At 34.9% G+C, this 12,174-nt stretch overlaps 1 long non-coding RNA gene across 1 annotated transcript; it reads left to right on the top strand.

Moving 5' to 3' along the window:
• Positions 1–1,068: 1,068 nt before the first annotated feature.
• On the top strand, positions 1,069–8,718 carry LOC115923152. The gene is made up of 4 exons (XR_004063823.1): positions 1,069–1,369; positions 3,946–4,119; positions 6,544–6,609; positions 8,079–8,718. It is a non-coding gene; the product is annotated as an uncharacterized LOC115923152 (long non-coding RNA).
• The last annotated feature ends 3,456 nt before the right edge of the window (positions 8,719–12,174 follow it).

Below are 12,174 nucleotides of genomic sequence, written 5' to 3'. Positions count from 1 at the left end.
TATACTATAATTACTTTTACCTCATTTATCTCAAATCTTTTTTTTTTGAAGGGCACCTAAAAAACTTGTTAAACAAAGGTGTTTTTTATCATTATAATCATGAAGTTTTTATCGTTATGCACATAATCAATAAACTAATGTCACCTGTTTACGATTCTATTCCATATGGTGTTTTAATTATTATGATAATCAGAAAGGTTTGATTGTCGTGCACTAATCAAGGTTACCTGCTTATAACTCTATTCCATATGGTGTTTTAATTATTATGATAATCAGAAAGGTTTGATTGTCGTGCACTAATCAAGGTTACCTGCTTATAACTCTATTCCATATGGTGTTTTAATTATTATGATAATCAGAAAGGTTTGATTGTCATGCACATAATCAAGAACCCAACGTAACCTGTTTACAATTCTACTATTCCAGTTCGGTCATATTTTGGCTTTATATTCAAACAACGTTTTGCGTAACTTTTTAAAGTTTTGTTAACAAAAAAACCCTGTATATATTTGAAATGTTGGTTTATTTTGCTGAGAGAATATAAACAAATTGTTGCTGAGACATGTGAGAGAAAAATGGTCTAATGGAAAAAGGAATAGATAATACTTTTCTGCTCATTATTGAATACAGGGAGGGGAAGTCCACTCTGATATTAAATTAGCTTTAATAGAAGCAGAACAATAATTTGGGTTTTCTGTTGTACGCAGAAAATCTAAATTTTGTATTCTTTCATCAATATTCGACTTTAAACGCATTTGTTTCGAAAACCCTTGCAGAAATATGTCTTAAATTAGATCCTCTTTCACATTTGATACAATTGGAGTCAAATTTTGCCATCAAACTTTTGGGGCTCCCAACGCTTTAGAGGCTCTACCTGGCGAATACCGGCGCTATATAAATATCCATATTATTATTATTATTATTAAAGTCGACAGGGGAGCACACTTGGTTAAAAGTCCATTTACTCAGCAAACATTTGATTTGATTTGATTACTGAATGCTTGTAACAAGTATGGATAAACAAAATACATTTAGTGTGGATAAACAATTCATAACTTTAGGAAAAATTTGGCATTGACAAAACAGAACATATGGCCCTTCTCCTGTCTCTTTTCAAAAATTTGAGCTGTAGAATTTTGATTGACATGAATATCGAGTGATCAATTCGATTCATTATGCAGGTAGGAATGAATACAATTAAATCCGAGAAAAAAAAATAGTATGATGCCTATAATATAGCTGAGCGTGAAATCATTCTGCTAGCTAGATCGAAGCCTTCACCCAAGCAAGAAAAATATCAGCATCCAAGTCGGATCTCTCATCTCCTCCGATCGAGAACTAATATCAGTCGCACATCTTAACCATATTGGTAAGCTATTTTTTCTACGTACATACATTACATTGCGATATAAAAATACAATACGGTGTTTCCATCTGGGAATTTTATCACTTTTGAAATTTTCAGAAGAATACACATGGTATACTGATCATGTTGATCGGGATAATAAAGCCGGATCTTTTCGTTCCTATTCACCTCATTTTGTTCCCATTCAACCCACTTTTAAAATTTCGCTTGAAAATATTTATAGATCCTCTCGGAGCTTATCTGCAAGCAAGAATTTGATACAAGAAATAATCAGTTTGATGATTTTGTGGTAACCGAAAGACTTGGACAAATCTGAAACTCTTTTATTTTACTGGCATACAATTTGGGAAATCTTTTTTCAAAATGTATGTAATAAGTGTAACACGTTTTTTCACACTACAAATGTAAAACGACAACAAAATGAATATTTAGAATTGAGTTCCTGCATGAACATGTAACTTAGGAATGATGGCTCTAGTTGGAAAAATATTTTTAGTTATGAATTTATTGTGCTTTTATCTTTATTTGCCAGGATTTTATGTAGATCTTTTTTGTACTTGTACTGTTTGAAGTAAGTTACAAGTGATATTATTTGGAAAAATAGTAACATTACCTTTAACAAAATCCATTGTTTTATCGAGAATGGCAAGACGTCAGTTTATTGAAAATATATAATTTGATTTCATATTGCATTCGAAATGACTCTAGATTAATTAATAAAAAGGTGAACGCACAACATTTATTTGATGTCAAATATACTAAATTAAAGAGAGCATTTCCGCAATGTTGGTTAGATAGATTAAGTGATGTCAATGATTTTGAAGATGAATATGATATTTCGAATCTTATAGAAATAGAAACAGGGCATAAAGTAAATGTATTTGTTATGAAAGTGAAAGATTACTATCGTTTGCTAAAACGGAAAAAAATAAAAGAGCCAATTGTCATTTATTTTTAGAATTCCTTTCTAGCTTTAAGAATAATGACTTTATTTGAAAGTATGTATTTTCATTGAAAAAAACTTAAAGCAAATTCGAAATAATAAAACTAAACAGTTTTATTTCAAGATGATTCACAGGATTGTTGCCTCAGAAGAAAAATTATATAAATGACAAATTGTGAAAATATAATTGATGCAACACCTGTGGACACGTTGATTCAACGTTTCACTTCATGTCATATTGCAAGGATGTGATTATGTTTTGGAAAATAATATGTAATTTGATATTCCAGCTATTCCAATACTACAAATAAACCAAATGATATAAGTTGTATAGGTAAGAACATAGGAAACAAGAAATATACTCTCCTGAATAATTTTAGATTGTGTGCAATATGCAATTCAGAAATGTTACGTTAAAAAGATTATCAATGGTTATATTATTTTATACCCGCATGCTTTTTTTCCTGTCAAGTCGTTACTAAGATTGAATGTGTTAGCAAAGAAGATAATACTAAGCTGAAATAATTGTTAAATATACTTAAATATTCAGCCAATATCATTTTTCAATCAATGAGTAATTAAAGTAAATATCTTTTGAAATTATGGATATAAAGACCTCGCTTGAGCAAAGGGAAAGAATTCAAAAGCTAGTGAATGTAATAATAATAATCTTTTTAAGTCCACTCCAAATTTTATTAAACCGAAATGAAAATTCTTTTTGCCCAATTGATCGTGAGCCCGGCAGCCACTAAGCAGCGCCAGATCAACGTTGCTCTATCCCTTATTGTTGAACGCCAAACAAGGTAGCAGCAACTCCCGTCTTTTAACGTCTTTTGGTATGACGCGGCCGGGGTTCGAACCCACGACCTCCCGGTTGTGAGGCGGACGCTCTACTGACTGCGCCAACACACAAGTTCTTCCCTATTACTTCATTTATTGTTTTAGTTTTCTAACATATTTTTGTCGCTGGTGATGGTATTTTGGTTCTTGTAGTTTTTTTTTAAAGTCTTAATGTGTGATCACAATCATGTATATTACCAACCGTGTATAACACCCATACATTATCTAAATTCTTAGGACCCCACTTAAATTTGACAATTTTATCTCTGACATAATTTTTACCTCTTAAATTTCAGCATCAAACCAAATATCCCACCCCCTACCCATAATCAGTTATCAAGTCAAAAGTCAAATACTATAGAAGGTGGGTGGATATGAACATAAACGAGAGGAAACATAATGTTGAATTCACTTTTCTCCCGGGGATGACGTATAGACCCTCATTTTGGTTATAATGAATAAATTAAAGGCGTGGAGTGGCTCTGCTCAAACGATCGCTAAAACATATCAATTGATTTTGTCAAAAACCCTTTTCAGTTCCTTATTCATTAACCCTGTGTCCCCAGCATACTTAACATTTGCACGTTGACACGTATGACTGTACTTTTGAGCACATATTGAAATATCTTTAACAGAATAATGTCATTTACGTCAGGTTTTCGTGATTTTTCACTATAAAAAAATGACATGTTCTAAACATATAGAATGATCAAAGCCTGGAAAATGACAACTTTGAAGAATTATTCGTGAGGCTTACAGTTGGAGCTCATTACAATCATTTTCCCTTTCGTTTAAGCTGAGCTCATCATGGCATCGAAGACCATTACCGCCCTGCTCCTTCTCGTCGCTCTCATAGCCGCGGCGAGTGCGCAGGCTGTAAACTCTGAGAATGAAGGTGGCAACGCGTTAGGCATGGCCATGGAGGCTCTCACAAGTGATGATGATGTCATGGTGAATGAAGATGGTTCTGGTAAGCAATGACATTTGGAATTCACAATTCATTATAAATTCATAAGACTGGGTGAAAGAATGATTTGTTTTTAATGTGCGACGAAATGCTTTTATTGATTGTTCCTATTTCTTTCGGAGATAATAATTAGGGAAGACATTTCTGAACATTTTATTCGCTTTACACACTGCAAAAACAAGGGTGTTAATTTTAACACTTTCCCGGTATCAGCTGGTGTTATTTAACACCAGGGTTCGGAATTAAACAATTCAATTCCACTCTTGGTGTTAATATTTGACAACTCCTACTGGTGTAGATTAACATCAATATCTGGAATCATAACAAATTCAGTTCCACTTTTGGTGTTTATATTCTTGTTGATCCTTAGGTATTTTTCTATGGGTTTCTAATGGTCCCACATTCCATATTCCCTATTATCGACCATTGTCGACCAGGGTAGAAGAACCAGTGATAAACTGATAATTCATAAGGCCCAAAATAAAAACTTGTTGTATTGCCCTTTGGGTGCCAAAACATGGGTCGGTCGGTCGGATTATTTTTTTTTTGTCGCCCTCTTTGGGCCGATATTTTCAGATTTGATTTTCTTTTTCTTTTTCCCGCCCTCTTTTGGCTGATATTTCTCAGTTTTTAATGCTTTAATACATGTGCTTCAGCATCATCATTCCATTGATATTTTCACCTCATAATTATCCATGGTTTACACAAGTGAGAATTTTGGAATAATTTGATTTTATGCATTTCAATCCCATTTAAACAAACAAAATACATGTACATAATTATATTTGTATTCATTAACTTAAAAAAGAAATCTAAAAAACGGTTTAATTTTTTTTTTTTTTTTAAATGCCGACCGTAGATTTTCAGATTTTTGGGTCGGTCGCAAAGGGCAATACAACAAGTTTTTATTCTAGGCCTAATCGATGTTGGCAACTGTCCACCAATAGGTAATTCTAATCTCCATTGCATTAACTCCATCACACATATCATTTGAAGTAAATTCAAGATTAACATTTAAGTGATACAGGCTGGTAAACGAATATGTAATAAACATGCATGTTGTTTCTTGGTTAGTAATCATATAATCAATATATCTATTGCTAAAACGTTCATGTAATTGTAACAAGATCGGACAAAATCTATTGGTCAATAATTGTCAAAGGAAAATACAAATCACAAAATTGATATGTAGGGCCTCCACGGAAAACAGTATTTAACTACTGATGGAGCCACCCTACTAAATAAAAACTAATAAATAAATAAATAAATTGTAATAATTTGCTTAACAAATCGTGATAAATGTATTTTTTCTGTGAACACGTGTAAAGTAATCATTAAGCGCGCGTACACTTTGTGAAAACTTATTCGACCAATCAACCGCCTTAAACGAAATCACGTGATGATACTTTCAACACTGAGCATAAAACTACACAATGTTACTTACCACCCAGTAATTATTATTGCATGCTTAAATCTGACCGGTGTTAAACATAACACCACCGTAGACAACACACCTTTATAATCAACACCATACTGGTGTAAGAATTTCTACACCCTGGTTTTTACAGTGCAATTTTAATACTCTCACTTCTGATACTTTATTCCCGTTCAGCCATAATCGACTACAACAATTCCTTTTTCATTCATGCTTATATACGGAATGAATTCTATTTAATTTAATTGTGTATAGGATGGTGATTGGCACTTCCCCATGTCCGCTATGAATTGAGAGCATATTACAATGTGATTCAGTTATTTTCTACAATTGGATTTAGCAATCTTTTTACAACCCTTATTTGGACTTCTTTCTATGTCGTGGCCTCGTGCCACTAGGGGCGGATCCAGCCGGCAGGGAGGGAGGCATAATGGTTCCAGTACTGTTTTCTTATTTTCACTCGCATGGACCACTACCAGCACGATCGTAGCACGTTCGACGTCACTACCAAACTACCAAACTTATTTGGCCGGGCTCCTCCTCCTCCCCCCCCCCCCCCCCCTCCCAACCCCTCCGCCACTACGTGGCACAAAGGTTTGAGATCAATTGCAAATTTGAAATAACGATTCTGATTGGTCGGTAGTCAGCCTTGTTGGTCAACAATGCATGCAACGTTGATCTTGATTGGCTATTACCATTTTGCAATTGATTGCATACAATTTGTGTCACGGGACCCACATCTTAACTACATGTCATCTTTAATGTAACAACTCATTTTGTCCCATGATTTCACAACTGGTATAAAGATATCATGACATCAAATCATTAATTAAACCAATAGCATCCGTGAAATTTAGTCAGTGAAAGGCATGATTAAAAATGATTGAATTACCAAAGAGAATGTTTGCATTTGCTGTAAGTTATCATTCTTTTTTAAAGGTGAAAACACATTTGTATCACATTTCGACTTTGTCTTCAATTATTTTCAACAGATGAATGCAAAACTGGGCAGCAGGGCTGCGGCTCCCTCCATCGCGGCCCCCAATTGGCTAAATAATGTAAGTTTTAAAGATACATATGTCCCTTTTGCAGCCAACCTCAAATTATGTAGAACTTTGCAGGAATTATGAATATATCATGTATGTCCTATCTGTGAAATTTAAACGTTAGCAGTGTCCTAATATTCAAATTATGCAAGGAAACCCGTTTACTTGCTAGACTTCACTGTCAGACACTATTGTCAGTATTGAGTGACTGACTGGCTTTTTTCTTCTTTGGTAATAACATACATAAAATGAGCTGTAAAAGATTTGTCTACATCAATAACCCACTTCTTGTAATGGCCAAAATCAAACTGATTGAATCTTTGCGCAGCATAAAACGTACGACCATGCGGTACAATGGTCTGAAAATCAAGAATATTACTTATATTGGCTCTATAGCTCCTAAGTCGACTTGACAACTAATAGTCGTTATTTTCCCACTTAAAGACATTTTCAAGCCCCCTTTTTTTAAGGGGAGTTCTAAATTAGTATTATCTTTCAAATGCCATTGGAATTTAACCTTTTCATTTTTTGGGGGCCTGCAAATGGGACATAGTACCTTTGACACTCATGATGTTCTTGTAATGACTCCAAGTACTCACGAGCGATAGAAATCAATAAAAAAATTGCAATGAGACAAAAGTTGTGTTGGTATTATGGCGATGCTAGTTTTTAATGTGAATCTCATTGATGGAGTTATCATTTTGAAGCCGTGTACGTTTTATTTTTATAAGGCCCAACAAATTTGCTAGATTTTTTTCGTGATTAGTTGATAAAGAAATATAAAGTTTTTATGATATTTTGCTCTTTGTTTATATTGAACAAGTGGGAGATGTTAAATAGTTTACATTCTATAGGCCCTGGCAATTGTCTCGTGCGACAACCATGCACGTGTAAACCATAATGGTCGCTGTGCATGGACCCATTGGTATTCGTAGGTAATGTTGGTGTGTTGGACTCTGTCAGGCATACTGTGTCTCGTATCATTCAATTGACGTTCTTTCAAACAATAAATTATATACTAAAAAATGATCGAGAAGCATGGTCGGAACCACTAGCATGGGCATATGGTGGGAGTATGGAAGCTAGTGCCCCTGTGGCATAAATGTCGAGGGATTTTAGCAATTACACCCCCCCCCCCCCTCTTGCCAAAACATATACAATGATTAAGAAAGTAATTCCTTTTGTTTTTTCGAGCGTTAAAGCATGAATTTTCTTTCCCAATTCGCTCACTCAGTTCGCTCGAAGTGTAATTTACACTTAATGTTTCACTAAAAAAAAAACAATCACAAAATAATGTTAAGTAGGCCTACTTCGAGACCTAATGATGAATGCTTCTTCAAAAAAAAAGGAAAATGGTTATTTTAAATAATGTTATCAATGAATCACTACGATGTGAATAATTTCTCGATTACCAATGAGTATGGAGTGGAGACATGAATGCCGTGACACGATAACCAATAAACATTTTCCTAATCTTACAGGACCGGGTCCGTGGCGGCATCACTATTGGAGATCCAAAGCAAACACTTGCACACGCACCTGGGACTAAATGGACGTAACTCAACTTCATCTGACATTGCAATTCAAATTCATAATTCTTCTTTTTGTCATTAATAGATGACAACTTGTTTGATTACGTTTATTATCATTGTTCACAATCTCTTATCTCTCATACATATTGCTCTAGGGTATGACTATTCGAATTCCAACAAATGTAATCGTTGTGTCACCATTATGCTTTTTTTTAATCTTGTGAAAATAGAGATACAAACTGTCATAATATCATGCGACTATAATTATACTGAAACCTAACATTAATATTGTTTGTATCTTATTGGAGGTATTTACTGAGGAGACATGATATTATTTTGTAGTTTTCGACCCACAAAGGAAGGGCTATAAAGAGTCAATACATCATACGTTCAATGTAGATCTGTTAACTGCACCAGGCCTTGCTGGGTGGGGGGGGGGGGCGTCTAACTTCATCAAATCTATCTATATTTGTGGGATAAAAGCTAATCAATGAATTTCATTCGTTAAAAGGCATTTATATGAGAAATATTATCCAGTGTCATGCAATGCCTAATTCTCCCTGAATAAAATCAAGTAATATGACATCTATCAGCTGAAATGTCCCGTGTCTATATTGACATTGTTCCGTCTGATTCCTCTCTATCTTTCTATCTCTTTAGATTGAACTTCATAGCTTTCTCTCTAATATTTCTCTCTCCTTCCCTAAGGCTTCTCCTCTTTCTCTTTCTCTCACGTTCGCCTATATTTTTTTTTACATACTATTGTTTTAATTTTACATGTATATCGATTATTTACATTTTTATTTGCATTTCTTCATCCATCCAGGAAGTCGAAATAGAAGGAGAGAGAAAGAGAGGAAGGGAGAAAGAAGGGAGGGAGAAAGAAGAGAGAGGGAGAAAGAGAGAGATAAAGAAAGAAACTTAATAACTTAAAAAAATAAAAACTTAAAAAATAGAATGTGGAGAAGGTGAAGAGGAAAAATATATAAGAGAGCGAGGGAAAAATACAGAGATCGGTTAAACGAGGGGAAGTGGAAGCAGAAATTAATTTTACATGTATATCGATTATCTACATTTTTATTTCTATTTCTTCATCCATCCAGGAGGTCAAAATAGACGAAGAGAGAAAGAGAGGAGGAAGAAAGAAGAGAGAGGATGAAAGAGAGAGATAAAGAAAGAAACTTAAGAACTCAAATCTAAAACTTAAAAAATAGAATGTGGAGAAGATGAAGAGGAAAAATATATGAGAGAGCGAGGGGAAATACAGAGATCGGTTAAACGAGGGGAAGTGGAAGCAGAGAGAGAGAGAGAGAGAGAGAGAGAGAGAGAGAGAGAGAGAGACTGAGAAGAAAAAGACAAAGAGCAAGTGTGCGGATGAGTGTACTTCTGACTTAGAGTTGGGGGAGCAATGTAAGATTGAGCGGGGAGATTAATAGAGAGAGAGAGAGAGAGAGAGAGAGAGAGAGAGAGAGAGAGAGAGAGAGAGAGAGAGAGAGAGAGAGAAAAGAGAAAAAATGCATGTTAATGTACATAGCCTACAATATGTAAAACAATATTGAAATATGATGCAATAATTTATCAAATAATGAAATTTCATACAAAAATTACAAGTGCAAATAAAAGGGATAGTTGAGTTCTTGTTTCAGACCGCAAATGCTTCAAAGTGCATGGTTATTGCTCTTATTCTTATTTATGATTCTTATTCAAGATAATTTTAGACCCCAAAATGTGTGAAATGTTTCAACGCGCGATTAGGCCTGTTGTATTGCCCTATAGGTGCCAAAACATGGGTCGGTCGGCCGGAATTTTTTTTTTTTTACTCCCTCCTTGGGTTGATATTTTTTAGTTTTGAAAAAAAAAACGGTTAAAAAAAATGCCGACCGTAGATTTCAAGATTTTTGGGTCGGTCGCAAAGGGCAATGCAACCTGAAAAGAGCGAGACCCGTAGAATTGTATATATTTGTGGAATGGTGAGGAGAGATGTTTGGGAAGATCTGAGGATTCTGTTTGGAACATATAGGGTAAGTAATTCCGTTAAATAAGTAGGAGCTAATACTTTGAGGCACTTAAAGGTTAAAACAAGGATCTTCAACTCAATTCTAGCGCGGAAAGGTAACCCAGTGTAGTTTTTCAGAATAGGCAAGATATGTTCACTTGAACGAGATCTCACGTTAACAAGCCGTGCTGCAGAATTTCGGATTCGATTCAGCTGATTTTCAGGTAGATTGTAGAAAAGAGCATTACAATTATCGATAGGACACATTACGAGACAATAGTCGTTCTGTCGGTTTCTCATCTAAGTAACACCTAATTTGTCCTATTTTATATCAGGAAGGAGGCTGCACCGCAACCTTACATACTTGATCAGTCAGAAATAAATGTTTTTCACATATAACACCTAAATTTTGAACGGTTTCTGACAGGCGCGGATCCAGGGTTTCTTAGTGGGGTTAGTGAGCACTAATTATTTATTTTTTTGCCCCCGGAAATTTGGAAATCGCGCCCGCCGATATTTCGGTCAACACCCCCCCCCCCCCCCCCCCCCATGAGCAAAAAAAAGAGAGATAAATTTCGGTCATATTTTTTTTTGGGGGGGGATGCCCCGTCTTTTTTCTTCTTTTGGTGGCCAGGGAGGGGGCCAAGGCCCGCTCGCCCCCTGGATCCGCGCCTGGTTTGTTATGGTTGTAAAAACTTGTCTCAGGTTCTAAACAAAATCCTGAATTTAGCTAATGGAGACTTTGCGCTCTGTGTGGGGCTTAAGGGAGGGGAAATTAATGACTGAAGAAGAACAAATTATGTAAAAATGGACATAGTAGCTGAACTAGTCTCCTATGAGCATTCTGCATACACACATTGACCGGTTTATGGTCAAGTTTCAAGATCATACTGCATATACTACCTCTGAAAAAACATAAAACGAAGAAATAATCAAAATGTCAGGAAACTGTGAGAACATTTTATTTTCAGTAAACATACGTAAAAATAGAGAATACATGTATTCAAGTAAAAGTAATAGTTAATAAAAGACATTATTGTGATGTAAACGTTTTGTATGCACATCATACCAAACAGAAGTTATGTGCCAGTATTATGTATATTGCTCTTCCATTCTTAAATCATTGAGAATGGGTTGAGGTAGACTATCAGAGGAAAGACAATTTTTTTTGTTTTGATGTCGACTTTGGTAGGTAAAAGCTAATCTTGAGCTCTGGTATGGGCATCTATGTCGAGAGAAAATGGCTATAATCCATTCTGGATCGTTTATACTGCAGTAGATTGATTTTTTTTTTAAACCAGTAAAATAAAAACAACTTCATAATAACTTGCTGCAAATCGTCTTCAATAAAAACCACAACTCTCATGTGCACATAGTGACCTGAAAATACATGGCGTCGGGCTGGTCGGGCTACTTACCTCGATTTCCTTATCTTTCAATGTTCATTACTCAGCCCATATAAATTTTCTACCAAAATCATTTGGCACATGTTATTTATTTGTAATCTTGAATATTCAGTGTAAGTTTGGTGGATTCTGTGAGAATTTTTGTCCTATCGTTACCAGAACTCAAGCCTATCTTTAACCTTTCAGAGTTCCATCTTGTTTTCAATATTTCATTGTAACCCTGAAACTTAACCTATACTTTATAGTATCTCCACCTTGAAAAGTATGGCTGATACTTCACTCAAAGATGTTGAACTTATTTCTCATCCGAGTCTATGTACTGCAGATAAATACACAAATACATGTACCGCATCATGTTACAAGTCTAGCCAATGTGGAAACAAAATAGTTAATTTCATTCCCATAATTACTTTTCAATATACTACTATCATATATTTCTTTAATTACAAAGCCTGCTTATCCACTTGTTCAAATCAATTGACTTGAATTTGTGTATGCATTAACCTGTCTAATAGTTTTATTACTTTTATTTGTCTTAAAATTAAAGCACCTCAAACAAAAGGAGTAAGACTAACTCTGACAACCACAATGGTTTTACATTCAGATTGATGTCCTTTCTTCTGCATTTTCTGGATAATGTTTA

This window comes from Strongylocentrotus purpuratus, unplaced genomic scaffold (genome assembly GCF_000002235.5).
Source record: "Strongylocentrotus purpuratus isolate Spur 01 unplaced genomic scaffold, Spur_5.0 spur5_scaffold_13, whole genome shotgun sequence".
NCBI lineage: Eukaryota > Metazoa > Echinodermata > Echinoidea > Camarodonta > Strongylocentrotidae > Strongylocentrotus > Strongylocentrotus purpuratus.
The sequence above is the reverse complement of the archived record's forward strand: the minus strand, read 5'-3'. Positions and strand labels throughout refer to the sequence as shown.